The following is a 17,516-nucleotide window of genomic DNA, read 5'->3' as shown; positions in this document are numbered from 1 at the left end:
TATATATGTATGTATGTGTATTATATATGTGTGTGTGTATATATATAATCTCAACTTAATTGATATTCACAACCCAACACCAGCTCTATTTTAATTACATTAATAGATGAGGAACTGAGGCTCAGAGAAGTTATTTGGCCAAGGTCATTCAATTTAGGACAGGTGATATTTGAAACCCAAGCAATTTGACTCCAAAATCTATTCTTTTAACCAAGATACCAGAAAAAAAAAGCCTGACTCTATCAACCTCAACCTCACTCAATCCACATACAAATACAAGAAATGCAAAGATATACTAAAATATATTTTATGTATTTTTTATTTTTTAAATTATTTATTTATATATACTATAGTGTCCCTAGACAGGCATGACATCCTCTAGGTTAAGCATGTCAGTAGGGTCAGAATAAAAGTATTTCAAATGTGGTAGATTCAAGAAGACAGTTGTAGAATTTCTTTCTGACTGCTACCCAGTATTCAGGACATGAAAGAGACAGGAGTGTAGGGGGGTGTGCCCACTATCAAATTAAAGTCAATTAATTGCAGCAGGGTGGTTGTACAGCATGTATAGATAATAGGAAGATGAAAGAAGAAGTGGAAAGAGCAGAAGAGAATAAGAGAAAGAAAGAGAAGAAGACCTATGAACTGAACTCTTTGGGTTGCTCTCAATGAACCACTTGGAACAACTCCAGAATGGTGACAATTAAAGTAATATTGTCTTTCACTTTTTAATACTTAAGGCAAGGTACTCAACTGTGACCTTCTCCATTGCTCTTGGAACCATGTGTAAACCACAAAAAGGGCTATCAACCTCCATCACACACAGAGATGTATTCAAAGAAACACAGTTGGACAATCAAAACATGGCCAGTCAGATCCATTCCTACACTTTCCTTGTTCTGCTCAGTTTGAGAGACAAATATATTTGTCAGACTCCTTTGTTATCTGGTTTCTGGTGGGTTCAGCCAAATTGGAGGGTGGTAACAGAGGAGAAGCAAGCATATTTATTCCCCTTGCTTTCTGTTTCATGTGGCATCTCTGAAGTGGCTGCATCCCCACTGAGGCGCCAGCTTCCATCAAGTCAGTCCCTCTCTACGTGGCACTACCTCTTGATGGCCATTACCACTGTAGTTCTAGCTCCTTCCAGATGGCCCTGGCTTCTGGGCTAGAGTTCATTACCTCCTCCAACACTGAGAAGGGCAAACTACTTCTGGTGGTTTTAAATCTTTATATTCCCTCAGCACTCCCTGCTCGAATTCTCTGCTTTTCCATTATCCATGTAACAAATTCCTCATATAAAGTCTCCCTCCCGGAATATGGTGGTTTCTGTTTTCTTGACTGGACCTTGACTGATACAAGAAGTAATTCAGACTTGTTCTCATTTTCTCATGTAATTAAAGAAGGGAAGCATATATCCTTAATGAGGAATAAAACACCTTAAAAATCTGTTCTCCCCATCTCTGCCACTCTCAAACTCCACCACAGGGATAATTGATGCTCCATCAAACTCCGTGAAGCTTAGCCAAGTCTTCTCCTCTGTTTCCCTCACCCCGTCTCTTTTTCCCTGCCTCCTGTTTCATCTTCCCTTATCGTTTCTAAATCTGCAAGTCTCTCCCACATTTTTTCATTTACCTCCTGATGCCTGTGCTCTACTGAGTAGACAATAGAAAGAGGGCCATAAATACCCATTCACTAGGAAATAACTTTCCCTGGTGCACATAAGTCATTTGAACATCCCCCCCCCTCCAGTATTTGATAAGCAACTTCAAAAAAGGAAAGAATATTTCCTACAAGTATTCTACTATTCATTCCTATTGTTCTTCTTTTCTTCTTTATAAAAGTAATCACAGGAGGGGACTAGTGCTTTGCAAAAAGTAATCACAGGACTGTAAGTAGAGATTTCTTGAGAGCCTTAAGAACCTCAATCAGTTTCACAGTTGGAGGAAGAGAGATCAGTTTCGATGAGAGTAAAATCTTTCTTTTATGGAAAGTAACTTCTCTTTTGAGAACACTGTTCAAGTAAAATGTAATTTGTGCTATTCTTGAAAAGACAAGCAGAGCATTGGGCAAAGGAGAAATAGGTATTGGTTGACTGACAATGACGGGGAGTGGAGTGTGAAGAAAATTGAACCTCTCCATTAGTTATTAGCTTCTTTTCCCCTAACCACCTTGGCATCCATTGTCTGATAAGCTGTTAGAGTCAAGCTAGACTGTGGTGAACATAAAGAAGTACTCATTATCCCCAGTAGGCAGAGATGACTGACACTCTCAGACTTTTGTTTGAAATCCTAGACACTGAGGGCTGAGAGAAAGGAGAGAGGAGAGAAGCAGATCCAAAGTTTGAGACAAAGCCCTGACTTTTCATCCTGAGTAATAATCCTTATTGATATCTCAAATTAAAAATTAGCCTCCTAATTTGTTCCAAGAAAGATGTGCAAAATTGTTAAAGAAAGGGAGGTGAGTCATCACAACAAGATTCCCAATGAGTTTTATTCCTGTCGATGATGAAAAATGGGTTTCTGTTCTTTTTTTCTGTGCCATGTATCCTTTTCTTTCCAGAGCTGCCCCTTTCCCACTCTATATGCTTCTATCAGTTATGTGACCCCAGCTTCCTTGTCTAGGATGACCAATGAGAGGACTTCTTCCCTCTGGACACAGTGATTGTCCCAGGGGTGGACACCTGACTTGAACAAGGCCTATTAGAGTTATTTGCTTGGAGCAGGAGAAAGTGAGCTGTTAGAGACTCTGGAGGAATGAGAGTCAAGCTTTTCTCCCTTTGAGAATAGTGTAGGTTTGATACTGTCAGAGACTATTTCTATGACCTTGTGCTAAGAAACTGTGAGAATGATGTCAATACAAGAAAATCAGAATCAGCAGCTGGTGAAGGGTGGCAATGGATATGATAACAATATCTGAATCCTTGAGTCTGGATCTGCCTAAGACACTTGGACAGCTCAGTTGCTGTTGCAGGTTGGGTTTTCTGGGAAGCAGATTCTGAGATGGAGATTAGTATGGAGTTTTATTGTGGAGTTTCCTGTGGAAAGGAAGGAAAGGGAAGAAAGCAGGAGTGAGAAGAGGTGGAAGTAGAATTATGATGCAGTCCCAATAAGGCCTCAGGAATCCTGTGGGGAGATCAGAAGTTGGGCTGAACCTTCAGAGCTGTCCAGAACGACCTTGGGAAAGACAGCTCTCTTTATTGACAATCCCTGTAGGTGCTGACAGCATGCAAGTCCTTTGTTCTTCCTTTTTTGCTTTTACAATTTTTTTCCTCTCTCTTTATTTTCTTTTAACTGTTACATTCAAAAAATATAAGAGGTCCCCACATACCCTGCACCCCTTCACCCCTCTCCTCCCACATCAACAACCTCTTTCTTCTCATGGGACATTCATTGCATTTGGTGAATACATTTTGGAGCACTGCTGCACCACATGGATAATGGTTTATGTTGTAGTTTACCCTCTCCCATAGTCCACCCAGTAGGCCATGGAAGGACATACATTGTCCAGCATCTGTCCCTGCAGTACCACCCCGGACAACTCCTGAAAATGCCCCCACATATATCTCTTCTTCCCTCTCCCTACCCTCAGCAGCTTTGTTCTTAAAGTTGATCCTGGTCAGCACATTACGGTATCCAACCCAGTTACATAAGTCAGAAATCCCCGCCACTACCACTTCTTGTTTTTGGGTTGTTTTTTTTTTTAAGTTTGAATTGCATTTCTACTATTTATATCGAGAAAGCTTCTTACTTAAAGCTTCAGATATTGAATCCCACTTTTGTTCTATAACCACAGTCTCAAAGATTAAGGAAAGTTGGATGAGGCTGCTAGAACAAGATCCAAATGTTCTATCTCCTGTTTGAGTGAAAAAATAACAAGGAAAAAGAAGGTACATTAAGGGAGGAAGGGGAATTTACTAATCTGGGCGAGTAAAGGCATTAAGAACATGATTTTTACTAGCAATTAATTTAATGGAAAGTGAAAATGTCTGGCGACAAATATTTACATTTTATGTTAAATATAATTTGCCTACATTAATTCATAAGAAAAAGGAAGAAAATGAGGAAAGCTATGTATTTTCTCTCACTAAAAATCAGTTCGAATTTTTAAATTTCCAATATGCCTTCAGTCGTAAAATAGTTGCTTTCTTTTTTCTTAAAAAACTCATTTTTATAGACTTAAATTGGTCTTACTAAAACAGCTAACTTTTATAGAGCACTTTCTACATTCCAGGTGCCATATGTGCTTTATATACAACCACTCTATAGGCAATGACAAATTATTGTATCCATCTGTGGTGGGCTGAAAAATGGTTCATAAAAATATATATAGAGAGAAAATGATAATGTAAATATGATAAAATATTACTAGTTGGTAAATTTTGGTCAAGTACACTGGAGTTCTTAGTACTATCCTTACAACACTTTATATGTTTGAAATTATTTTAAAATAAAAAGTTTGTTTTTTTTAATTTGACATATTAGAATCTGTCTTCAGTGTGTACAGGTTGTTCTGGGAGTTGGGGCTACTCTCTTGTTAGAGAAGATACACTGATGGACTTTTTGGTTGTGCAAAGGCATTGCTTGGTCAAGGAATTAAAGATTGAGTCAGAGAAGAGCTAAACTACTCAGCAGAGTAAAATGAAACAGTTATGTCCTTGGGTGGAAAAACTTACACTGGAGATTACAGAACACACCATCATAGTGAATAGAAGTGGTTCTCACAGAGATGATGAACAGACCCCAGAAGAGGACAGAATGTCTAGCCCAAGACAAGACAAGGCCAATAAAGGGCTTTCCTGTTCATGGGGATGAATTTAGGGAACACGAATACACAAGGCTTTCCTTTCCTGCATTGTAATCTCTTTGTGTTTTTGTATGTCTTCAGTAGTGCTGACTAACCAGCACAATGAAGCATTGGCTTAGAATGAATGGTCACCTATGGGGGATAAGATAGAAGCTGGCCGTAGAGTCAGGTAGGCCAGAATGGGCTGAGACAGCAGAGAGAAGTAACAATGAGATGGCCAGAGATGACCCAGAGACAATCAAGAGATAACCAAAATGTTGCAGGAGACAACCAAGAGGAACTCAATAGTCTGAGAATCCCAGGAAATACTTGGGAAAGGACACTAGTCTTCCAGGCATTCCTGTAATGATTTGGATATTAAAGAGAAGACGACTGCAGAAACCTGGAGAACTTGATTTTTACATAACAAAGCAGAATTCATTTGCATTTATGGCCCACAGGCAATAAGACGTAAAATATTTTTTTCAATCATTTATTCAAGTCCAAGGAAAGGGTTGGTGTGCCCACTTTTCATGACAGCAGTCATCAGAAGACTAGCAATTAGGAAGACAAAGTCATTCATTACAGATGAGACAGATCAAGAATAAGGATTTTCCTGTTTGTTTCTTTAAACATTGCTAGTTTATGAACTATTTGGGAAAAATAAAAGAGAATACATATGTAATTTTATTTTAAATGCAGTGAGATGACCAATTCATGGAATATGTGTTATTTACTGAATTGCCCTCTGAGAACAAAATTTCAGTAAAGAATTCTAAGAAACTGAACCAGAAAGACTTCAAATAAATCAGAAGGTTTTACTCTCTTACTGTTGTGAGAAGACAAATGCACACACTGAACTTAACTACAGGTGTAAGGTGTGAATATTGCTGACAGTTAAAAGAAGTGGTGCTCTTCCTGTAAGTCACTTGAGGTATTCTTGACAGAATTGTGCTGTGTTCCCTTTCAGGTGATCTCTGAAAATGGTCTGCTATTTCCTTGACCCAGAAAACCCCACAAAATCATGCAAATCAAGAGGTTCAAATCTTCATGTTCACTTTAAAAACACACAAGAAACTTCCCAGGCCATCAAGGGTATGCATATTTGAAAAGCCACCAAGTGTCTGAAAGATGTCCCTTTACAGCAGCAATGTGTGCCATTCCATCATTACAATGGAGGTGTTGGTAGGTGTGCCCAGGCCAAACAGTGGGGCTGGACACAGGGTCGGTGGTCCAAAAAGAGTGCTAAACTTTTGTTGCACATGCTTAAAAATGCAGAGAGAAATGCTGAACTGAAGGGTTTACATGTAGATTCTCTGGTCATTGAGCACATCCAGGTGAATATAGCCCTCAAGATATGCCGGCACTTACAGAGCTCATGGTCAGATTAACCCATATATGAGTTCCCCTGCCACATTGAGATGATCCTTACTGAAAAAGAACAAATTGTTCCTAAACCAGAAGAGGAGGTTGCACAGAAGAAAAAGATATCCCAGAAGAAACTGAAAAAACAAAAAACTTATGACTCGGGAAAAACTTCAGCATACAATAAATGCATATAAAAGTTAAAAAAAAAAGAAGTGATGATATTCAAACTCAAACCAGACTTGTAGATAATTTGGGACTACACTCATTTTTCCTGGGCTCAATGGATTAACAATTTTGAACAAAAGCAAACATTTTGGTGGATATGATGCCACACTTTTGGAAAATTTTGATAACTATGAATGCTATTTTGAATTTCTGCAGTTGCCTGTGAAATTTAAATATCTTTATCCATAGATATATAATTATATAAATATCAGTCCTGTCACTGTAATTCAATATCAAAAGTACAGATTGGGCTTAAAAATGAAATATGACCATTAAAAAAGGTGCAAAATCCATTGAATTAAAAAGCACATATGTCTATAGATTTCAGAACTCTCCTAAAACATCTGGCAATATTATCCGATGGTGACCATTGTCTAGGTCTCAGGAAATTTCTACGAAATGATTGTCATTGATGAAACAGCTGAATTCAAAATGGCACTATGAGCAATGCAAGCCCAGAGTCAAAATAAGGCCCTCTCCATCTGAATCCACAATACGTTTCCCCAGAACATGTCTGTTAAAATTGGTATGTTCAATGCCAGTGTGGAAGACATTGTTTTTGACTACTACAAAGATTTTCTCAATATAGAGGATGAAAAACAAAGACTAGCTCTCCCAACTTTCTTTGAAACTAGTCTAACAAAAACATCTTCCAAGGGGAGTAAAGCACTGCTGGGAAAGCTTTTAATTTTATTGAAAATAAAAATAAAAATAAAAGACAGACTTCATTTGCACAACTCTTTTTTCCATCTTCCTTCTTCCTTCCTTGAATTCAACTTGATGTCTGAAGCTCTTTTAGCCATTTATGACCATATGACAACATGCAAGAGGATGAAAATAAACTAAAGATGGAGGATATACATTTATTGTCAGTTGATTTTGCCAAGGCATTTCAATGGGGGTAAGAATGGTGTTTCCGGGAAACGGACTTGGCCCAGTGGTTAGGGCGTCCGTCTACCACATGGGAGGTCCGCGGTTCAAACCCCGGGCCCCCTTGACCCATGTGGAGCTGGCCCATGCGCAGTGCTGATGCGCGTAAGGAGGGCCCTACCACGCAGGGGTGTCCCCCGCATAGGGGAGCCCCATGCGCAAGGAGTGCGCCCCATAAGGAGAGCCACCCAGCGCCAAAGAAAGTGCAGCCTGCCCAGGAATGGCGCCACCCACACTTCCCGTGCCACGGAAGACAACAGAAACAGACAAAGAAACAAGACGCAGCAAAGAGACACAGAGAACAGACAACCGGGGGAGGAGGGAGGGGGGGAATTAAATAAATAAATAAATCTTTAAAAAAAAAATGGTGTTTCCAACAAATGTACTATGGCAACTGGTTATCCACATGAAAAAGAATGAAGATGGACCACTACTCCCCTCCACATACAGCAATTAACTCAAACTGGATTGAAGACCTAAATATAAGAGCTAAAACAATAAAACTCATAGAAGAAAGTATAGATGTAAATCATCATGATCTTAAAATAAGCAATGGGTTTTTAGACATGATACCAAAAGCACATGTAACAAAAGAAATCATAGATAAATGTATCAAAAATAAAAATGTCTGTGTTTCAAAAGACACTATGGAGAAAATGAAAAGACAACCCACAGAATGGGAAATTTTTTTATAAACCATATATTTGATAAGGGTTTAGTGTACTTATTACATAAAGAACTAAGTTATAGCTCTACAGTAAAACAACACAGTCAACAATGGCTAAAGGATCTCAATTGATATTTCACCAAAGAAGATATGCAAATGACCCATAAGTATATGAAAAAGTGCTCAAAATCATTAGTCATTAGGGAAATGTGATTCACAACCACAAAGAGATACTCCATTCATACCCACTAAGATGGCAAAAAAAAATAAAAAATAAACATTGACAATAGAAATTGTCGACAAGTATGGGGAGAAATTAGAAACATCCTATTATACATTGCTGGTGGGACTGTAAATTGGTTCAGTCACTTTGAAAAACAGTTTAGCAATTCCTCAAAAAGTTAAACAGAGGAAAGAAAGAAGGAAGGGAGGGATGGAGAAGTCTGACTCTCTGATGGTACCACTGCACTGTCGAAATCTTATGAGGCTAATTAACATATTTTAAAAATTATTAGTGGAGTTCTTTATTCCCTGTAGTTGAAAGAATTCTAAGGGATAGAGCCAAATTTTAATGGACCTAATAAATATTAATTATTGACTAACACTATTGTTTTGGCACAAATAAGTTTGTGCCACTATTGTTGTGACACTATTGTTTTAGCACAAATAGTAGGTGGGTTTTATGTTTTTACTTCTTAAAAATGTTTTTTTGTCTGTGAAGGTACTGCATTTTTATTATAAGTTTAAAAGTTTTATGTAGCTGGAGAAAGGTCCGTGTAGTATGCGGCTGCTCAAGGAAAGAGAGGAAATGAGGGGCAACATGGTAGATCAAATTTTTATTTCTCTGACTTGGCCTTGTTTTATGAATTTGACTTGGGAACTATAAAATACTTTATATAATTGTAAAACAAAACTTGTTCATTGTTTTACAATCTCTACAAATCAAAAACAAAGTAAAATAAATAAACCTGTCTAACAGTAATTTGGCTGTAGTTCTTTTAAGATATAACCTAAGGACACAAAAGAACTTTAATTGTTTTATTCTAAGACCCTTGTGTGTGTGTGTGTGTGTGTGTGTGTGTGTGTGTGTGATTACAAACTGGGATTTTCAGTTTGGAAGAAAAGAGATACAGGCAGAAGATTAATGAGATTAATAAAAATCATGTAGTCCTGAATTTGAATAGAAGAATCAATATGAACTCAACATGCGTTTTCTTTATATAGAGATATCGTCACTCAAAATTCACTGAAATAATTACCAACCTAGTAAAAATGAGTACCTTTAGTATACAGAGTGAGGTCTTTAAATACCATTTCCCCTTGAAGAAATTAGCGCTCCTTAGAGAACTGACTGATTTCAGATTTGGGTCCTAGAATTTCCTGACATATAGATGCAAGGAAGAAAAGTATCAAAGACTACTGGGTCCTGTCCAAGAGTCTCAGGAGTCAGTCGGAGGAGGATCCCACAGGCCAAAGATGGGACAATTTGAATATCAATAAGAATCATAACAGCAATGAATTATAAATGTCAAATATTTTTAAATCCAAGAGTTTGTGTTGATATATTTTTAAATGATTATGATCTCCCTTGGAAGATGACAGAGAATCAACACATTATTTGGAAATCTAGTAAACAAAGGGTAAGAGGCAAGCTTTGGTCCTGACTTCCTTAACAAACTATACCTCAGGTTAACCAAAGCCTCTAGATTTAACTATCAATTTATAGGAAACATAGAGACTGGAGAACATATTCAGTGACACCATAGGGATTCTATCAGCAAATTCTACTCTCTGGAAAATTCTGGAGGACAATTGACCCACTTTCTTCAACACATAATTTCCAAAGGAAAAAAAAATCAAAGACAAAGTGGGAACCTAGAGATGAAAAGAGATTTATAAGACAAATTAACAAGCTATAAAACAAATATATATCTGATGCTTTGGGCACATTTTGCATATACTTTTTTTTTAATTTATTTTTTAAAGAAAGTTTAGATTATATAAAAAATATAGGGGATTCCCAAATGCCCTGATCCCTTTCCCTCCCACATTTTCCCACATTAACAACATCCCTCATTAGTGTCCTACATTTGTTACAATTGATAAACACATATTGAAGCATTGCTACTGACCATGGATTGTAGTTTACATTATAGTTTACACTCCATCCCATACAATTTTGTAAGTTATGAAAAAGTATATAATGGCCTGTATCAGTCATTGCAATGTCATGCAGGACAATTCCCAAGTCCCCAAAATGCCCCCATATTGCACCTATTTTTCCCTCTCCCTCCCCTCAGAACCTTTGGTGTCCACTGCCTCCACATCAATGATAAAAGTTCATCCATTGCTAGAATAACAATAAGTCTATAGTAGAATAATGGTAAGTCTAATTTAATCCATTGTTCATTACCCAATCTTGAGGATTTGGGGATGGTGATGACTCTGCTTCTAATTGAGAGGAAGCTTAGTTCCCGTGGGGTAGATAGATAGACTCTCTTGCTTGCAATTGCAGACTCTTCCTGTTCCTTGGGGATGGGTGTGGTCCATCATCATCACCTTGTTGGTTGTCCTGGGTGAGTCTAACGAATTGGAGAATAGGTGTTGCAACTCTGCTGAGATTCAGGGCCCAACTGGCACATGGACAAACCAAAGATTTAAGTCTCTTAAACATACATCGATCAAGTATATTACTAACTACAGGCTCCAATAGAAGAGGCTGAAGAACCATGTGTAGAGAAAGCACAAATGAATCCAACTCTGTTACACTGAAGAGCATAAATTCCAAAGCAGGACCCACTGGCAGGGCACTAAACTCCTGAGCTGTCAGCCCTGGCTATCTCCTGAGCCCTCAGGATCCCCAGAATTTGAGGCAATATTTACTGTGGCCGTCAATGAGATCTTGCTGTGATGTGCATAAGTGTAACCTCTGGAATGACCTCCTGACTCACTTTGAAATCTCTTAGGATTCACTTTAAATCAGCCCCTTCTCTTGATCCAACCATTGCTCTGGTGCGCTGCTTCACATAAATGTCATCTGAAAGAGCCTTGCTGTGTGTATATGGCTTCTCATCAAGGGGCTTCTCTCATGTTATTCATGGATTAACTCATAGACACTCAGGCATGTGCAAACTGTAAATGTGGTAGAACTAAAGCATGTGAGATTATCTTGAATAATGGGGGATGGGAGCTGATGGAGAAATCTTTCCCTCTTCTATCCCTCAAGCATACAGTTCTGACATGCATTTCATCAGGCAACTCAGAAGGTTGCCAGCATCACATACCAGTCATCCTTGGCAATGGCCAACTTAATTACCCATCCTATCTTTTGGCTTTTCCTCCCACAGTTTATTCTCCATCCTTCATCCCTGCTGCCTGAGATCAGTCCCCAAATAAACTACTTCACCGAGCTTCTGTCTGCTTTGTGGGGAACCTAAGCTAAGACGTGATCAGTGAGAACCATTTAAACTCTAACTGGATAATTGATGATATTAAGATGTTATTGTTAATATTTTTGATAATGGTATTGTGGCTGTGGTAGCTAGTTTCTAAAGATAGCGCCCAATGATCTTCACCTCCTGGTATTCAGACCCCTTTGTTTCTCTTCCCACGCTGTATCTGGAGCTGTGTATTTACTTTAACCAATAGAATGTGGCAGAAGGGATGCCATGCCAGTTTAGTGTCTAAGCTTTAAGAAGGCCTGGCGGCTTCCACTTTTGTATTTTGGGGAGCATTGAGATGCCTTGTAAGAAATCTTGCTATCCCGTCAGAGAGACCACATCGAAAAGCCACATAGATAGGAAGAGGCTCTGAGATTACACAGAAAGAGCAGCCCAATTGTCCAAGCACCCCATCTGAGTCTTCCCTTCCAATCAAATGTGCCCTGGTGCCAGACATGTATGAGAGCCATTTTGGACATTCTAGACCATGCAAACTCTCAGATGACTTCTGCTCCTGCTACACCTACTCTCTGCACCTCAAGTGGAGCAGAGATAAGCTAACCCTGCTGTGCCCTGTCTGAATTCTTGACCCATAGAATTGTTAAAAATAATAAATGGTGATTGTTTTAAGGCTTTAAATTTAGGGTTTATTACATAGCAGTAGAGAAGCAAAATGATAGTGTTTTTTAAAGAGTTCCTATCATTTAGAAACACATACTAAAATATTTACAGATGAAAATATTTTAGTGCCATACAGTTCATATCCATGAAGAGATCTGATCATCTATCCCACCACTGAATCAACCTGAACTTCAAAGAATGATAATGTGTCTTAGGGTAAGGTAAGAGACTTGTGCTTTGCTTCTCCCAAACTGCCTTCTTTGGTTAACTGACAGTAGTGAGGAATAGGGGATATGAATTCAGGACTATTGACTCTAAAGCTTGTGCTTTTTTAAAGCCCTAGGCTATTCTGCGACTGCACTGTTTTGTAAACTCCATCTATATAACTGTGAATAAAAAGCATTAAAGAGAAATCCAATGTTAATGAATAAAACTCCTTATCTTTTTTTAATCACCCCCCTCTTGCATGCTTTCAGCTCTTGTGTCCATTCGTTGTGCATTCTTCTGTGTCTGTATTTATTTATTTTTATTTCCCTTCCCCCCTTGTGGCTTGCTTGCTGTCTGCACTCTGTATCCATTCTGTGTTCTCGCTTGTCTTCCTTCTTTGTTGGGTCACCTTGCTGAGTCAGCTCTCTGCAGCATGTGGGCCAGCTTGCCTTCACAAGGAGGCCCCAGGATGTGAACCCAGGGCCTCCTATATGGTAGACAGGAGCCCAATGATTGAGCCACAGCCACTTCCAAAAACTCCTTATCTTTTGATCCCAGATCAGTAAGATACAATATATTCCCAGGGGTGCAGAGGGGCAGGAAGAAACTTTTTTCCAACCAGGCAAATTTCTTATTGGGGGAAGATGTTTTCATTCTTTACTAACTCAAGCAGAGAGGTCATCCCTCTTTATACTTGGATTACATTTAAATTCTGGACTTCCTGCCAACCAAGAGTCTTACCATGAGACTAGGACTTTCCTAAGGTCCTAAGGTCTTAGGACCTGACCTCACAGAAGTTGTCCTTTTCATAGTTTTGAAGATAACTCAGCACTTCTTTCACTTCTTCAGGTATTTATTTCTTTGTCCTGTCAGAAATTTGTCTTGGGGGAATTTTTCACATGTGAAGATTTTTGCATTATTTTCTCATAAATGGCATTTAACATGTCAGATGTTTATTCCAGAGCCAGGGAATTGTTACTTTTGATATTATCTGGAGTTCTCCATTCAACCTTCAAAAAGAGTTGGGTAACCTTGTTTACCTCAGGCCATGGAACTGAAGCTTAATAAAGTTTGTGAGAGCCCAAGATTGACAATATTTCTGCACCATGATGTACAAGACATTCTCAGATAGGCGGGGTGAGGAAGAGAATGAAAAGAAAGGACAAAAAATCATCTCTAATTTCTTCATGTTTGGTCATCTGAATAGGATGGCTTTGGGAGTGGGTGGTGGACAAGTAAACCTGTAGTGTATGATTTTGTAGGTTCTGGGAAGGTTTCTTGCCTAACCCTTACCATACAATCCAAAGAATCACACACTTTAATCCCATCAATTAAAATATCTTGTTTGGCATAGAAGGTGAAGGTACATATTCATTCTAGATGAAAGAGTTTTCTTTATTAAAAGCACTATTTTATATGAGAAGTAAGAATGCTTTCTCTAAAACCATGCTGAGTACTTAAGGGAAATATGAAGAGGATGGTGATACCTAAAACAAGCTTTAGTTGGAATAAGGCCACATTTCTCAAAATGTATATTTGAGAAACATCTGGTCTGAGACACATTCATAAAAAAAAGTTATGTGATCAATTAAATTTTGAAAATTCTGCATGTTATGACCCCTTTCTTGAAGATCCAGAGTGCATATTATGGTTTTAAGTCTCTAAGAAGTACTGCAATAAAGAAGTTGGCTAGGGAGTAAATGTGGCTCGAGTGGTTGAGCACCTGCCTTCCACGTGGGAGGTCCCAGGTTCGGTTCCCAGTGCCTCCTGAAAAAACAAAACAAACAACAAGTATACACACACAAAAAAAAACCAACTCAGGGAAGCCAGTGTGGCTCAGTGATTGAACATTGGCTTCTCACATATGAGGTCCTGGGTTCAAACTCTAGCCCTGGGTCCCTCAAAAAAAAAAAAAGCTGAAGCTGACTAAATGGTGTCAAAGGCTGCTTTTGCTTCTTAAAAGAGAAAGTGCCTTTTGCCTTCAGTGTTCTTTGGATATTATATATAACTGATAAAATATACAAACCATTTAAGACCTAAGCCCAGAAAATCACAGCAACCAAATTCATGAAAGACAAACAAGGAAAAATGCAAGACTTTTACTTTTAAAAAAAATTTCAAGAGTAGTGATGAAATTTCTGGTAGAATGAATCTAGGATTTATTTGAAATTTTTTTCAAAATTGTGAAAACTGGCATGGGTAATTCTGGTCTAGAAAAGGATAATAGAAAAAGTTTATTAGGAAACACCATGCATGATCCTCACATGAGATTTATTTCCTTGACCTATATTTTTATGAAATTAATGATTTCTGGAGCCTCTACCCTGATCACTTAAATGCTAGTCTCCTGTTCCACAAGATTGCACCAAAATGTAATTCAACTCACTGCTTCTTTCATTGGTAAGGTTTTGCTTCAAAAAACTGCTAAACAGCCAGGTCCTGAGCCTCAACAGACTCCAGCACCTACAATCTGATTTATTGGACTTACCACACTCAGCTAAGATGGAGTTAAAGAAGGACAATCACCACACCATGGAGCCTAGAGTGATTACAACTGAAAATGGGAGGATGGCAGCCAACATCCATGTGGAATCTGAGCCTCCTCTCGACATAGAGGTGCAATGGACACAACCAATCCAATGTCCACATAGAAGAGGTGGCATTGGATTGGGAAAAGTGGACATGGTGGACGATGGGTATGGGGAAGGGCAGGAAGAGATGAGAGGTGGGGGCGTATTTGGGACGTGGAGCTGCCCTGGATGGCGCCTCGGGGGTGATCACCGGACATCGTTGATCCTCACAGGGCCCACTGGATGGAATGGAGGAGAGTATGGGCCATGATGTGGACCATTGTCTATGAGGCGCAGAGGTGCCCAAAGATGTACTTACCAAATCCAATGGATGTGTCATGATGATGGGAACGAGTGTTGTTGGGGGGGGAGAGGGGGGGTGGGGGGGTGGGGTTGAATGGGACCTCACATATATATTTTTAATGTAATATTATTACAAAGTCAATAAAAAAAAAATCAAAAAAAAAAAAAACCTGCTAAACAAGTGTGCTTACTGACATACTTGATTTGCAGCCTGACTCAAGTTCTTACTTCATTGCAGATCAGTTTCAAATAGTTTGCACACTAGCACTTTAAGTAGCTGACTAATATACTGAATAACATAAAGTAAATAAGCACAAAAATATGCATCAAAATAGCTTGAAAATAAGGCAGGCATATTGTTAAGTTAAATAATTAAGCAGATAAGCAAAGCAGATAGCACGTGATGCCATTTATGAAAATCTGTGCATGTGTGTGTGTGTTTGTGTGTGTATGTGTACATAGACTGCTGACTACAACAATGAGCTTCAAAATAAAAACTGTGGTTATTTTGGGATAGTAGAATTTCAAGAGATTGTAACTTCCTTTTTAAATAATTTATTATGTTGTTCGTATATTTTTTACAATGAACAGGCATCATTGCCCTCATTAGACCAGAAACTGTGAAGACTCCCTGAAATCCAGAAAGCAGATGAGATAAAACTGAAGAGGGAAACCACAGCCCAAAATATCTAAGATAAGAAGGGGAAAAAAAAGTGTGCTCTACTTTTAGTGGTGGCAAACACCATGAGGATTAGGGAGCCTGGAGGTAACTGAGAGCACCATCAGTTGGGTACCTTAGGAGAAGCAGGCACTGCTGCCCTTGACCTCTCTCTACTCCCCATGTTTAGCAGTATCGACAAGGATAAATGCTTTTAGAACAGAGCAGTGTATATGGAATTTCAGGACAGAGAGTTAGGGCAGTGCTCATAGGTGGTTGGCAATACCCAGGATAAACACGGGTTATACAAACCAAGAGAACCAGCACCTTATCTAACCGTATAAGCTGACTCTTTCCACTTTCACCAATCACTTGCTGAAGTACAAACCTCACCTCTGGTCCTATAAGGCTTTCTAAAATCATGCAGCTGAATGTCTAAAAAGGAATCTCAAAACCAAACATGAGCCCGCAATCAAGAATCACCATCAAATATTTGAGGAAAACTGTTATAAAAGTATCAAACAGAACAAATGGAGAAACAAACTTACACCTATACCACTTCACAAACCTCAACTCAGGTATATTCTACAAAATGACTGGCCTAAAATCTTCAGAAATATCAAGGCCATGCAAGACAAGGAAAGACTTAAGAACTACACCAGACTGAAAGAGGCTAAAAGCCACAGCAAATAAATATAAAGCAACATTCTGGATTAGATCCCTTTGTGATACAGGACATTATTAGGACAACTAGTAAAAACATGAAAGGGGCCAGCATATTAGATGGTAGTAAATATATAAATGTTCATTCCCTGATTTTGATGGTTGTATTGTGGTTATTAAAAGAATGTCCTTGTTTGTAAATATAGATATATCTCTATATATACACACAAACACTAAAGTATTTGGAGTCATGGCACATCAACTTATTTGCAAATTGTTCAAAAAATAAGATTTCTTTGTACTGTACTTTCAACTTTTCTGTAAGTTCATTATTGTTTCAAAATATTAAAAAATACCAAAAACGCACTTAAATTCAAAGAAAAATTACCAAAGTAAGCCAAGTAGAATGATAGAATAAATATGTTTAATATTTTCAGAGAGTACAAAGATATTGCATCGACAAAAATAATCAATTGAGATCATGAAAATTAAAGTATTTTATGTTGGAATAAAAAGCTCAATTAATGAACTGAATAACAGAGTGGGCACTGCTGAATAGCAAAGTAGTGAGCTGGAAAATCAAGCAAAGAATTCTCCCTCAATAATAATACTATAGGACCAAAAGATGACATAAATCACTACCTGCTAATACATATTCCATAAAGAAAAAGAACAGAGGAAAGGAAATTCTCAAAGAAGTAACATAGAAAATATATGAAAAAAGAAATAATATATAATAAAGGATATAATACATGGGAAAACTTTCCATGATCAAAGCTTGAGTTCTTCTCTTAGCCCGGATTGTTGGAAAACAGAGCATGAGGCTTGGTTTAAGTGTAGATAAAATTCTGATTTAGTTAGAAGGTGCAAAACCCTAAGCAATGAGGATGAGAGGATAAAAGAATATGAGACAAGGAAAGATGTGGAGAAATGTGGTGTTATGAGTTATCATGCTGGCCACTGCTTCACAATGAGCCACAGGGACTCAGCAGATCACTCACAGAGCAGGCACAATAGACTTCTTCAGAAGTTTGGAAGGCAAAATCACATCTCAGAATAGCTCACAGAGGGGAAAAAGGTGT

This window comes from Dasypus novemcinctus, chromosome X, assembly GCF_030445035.2.
Source record: "Dasypus novemcinctus isolate mDasNov1 chromosome X, mDasNov1.1.hap2, whole genome shotgun sequence".
In the NCBI taxonomy this organism is placed as follows: Eukaryota; Metazoa; Chordata; class Mammalia; order Cingulata; family Dasypodidae; genus Dasypus; species Dasypus novemcinctus.
The sequence above is the reverse complement of the archived record's forward strand: the minus strand, read 5'-3'. Positions refer to the sequence as shown.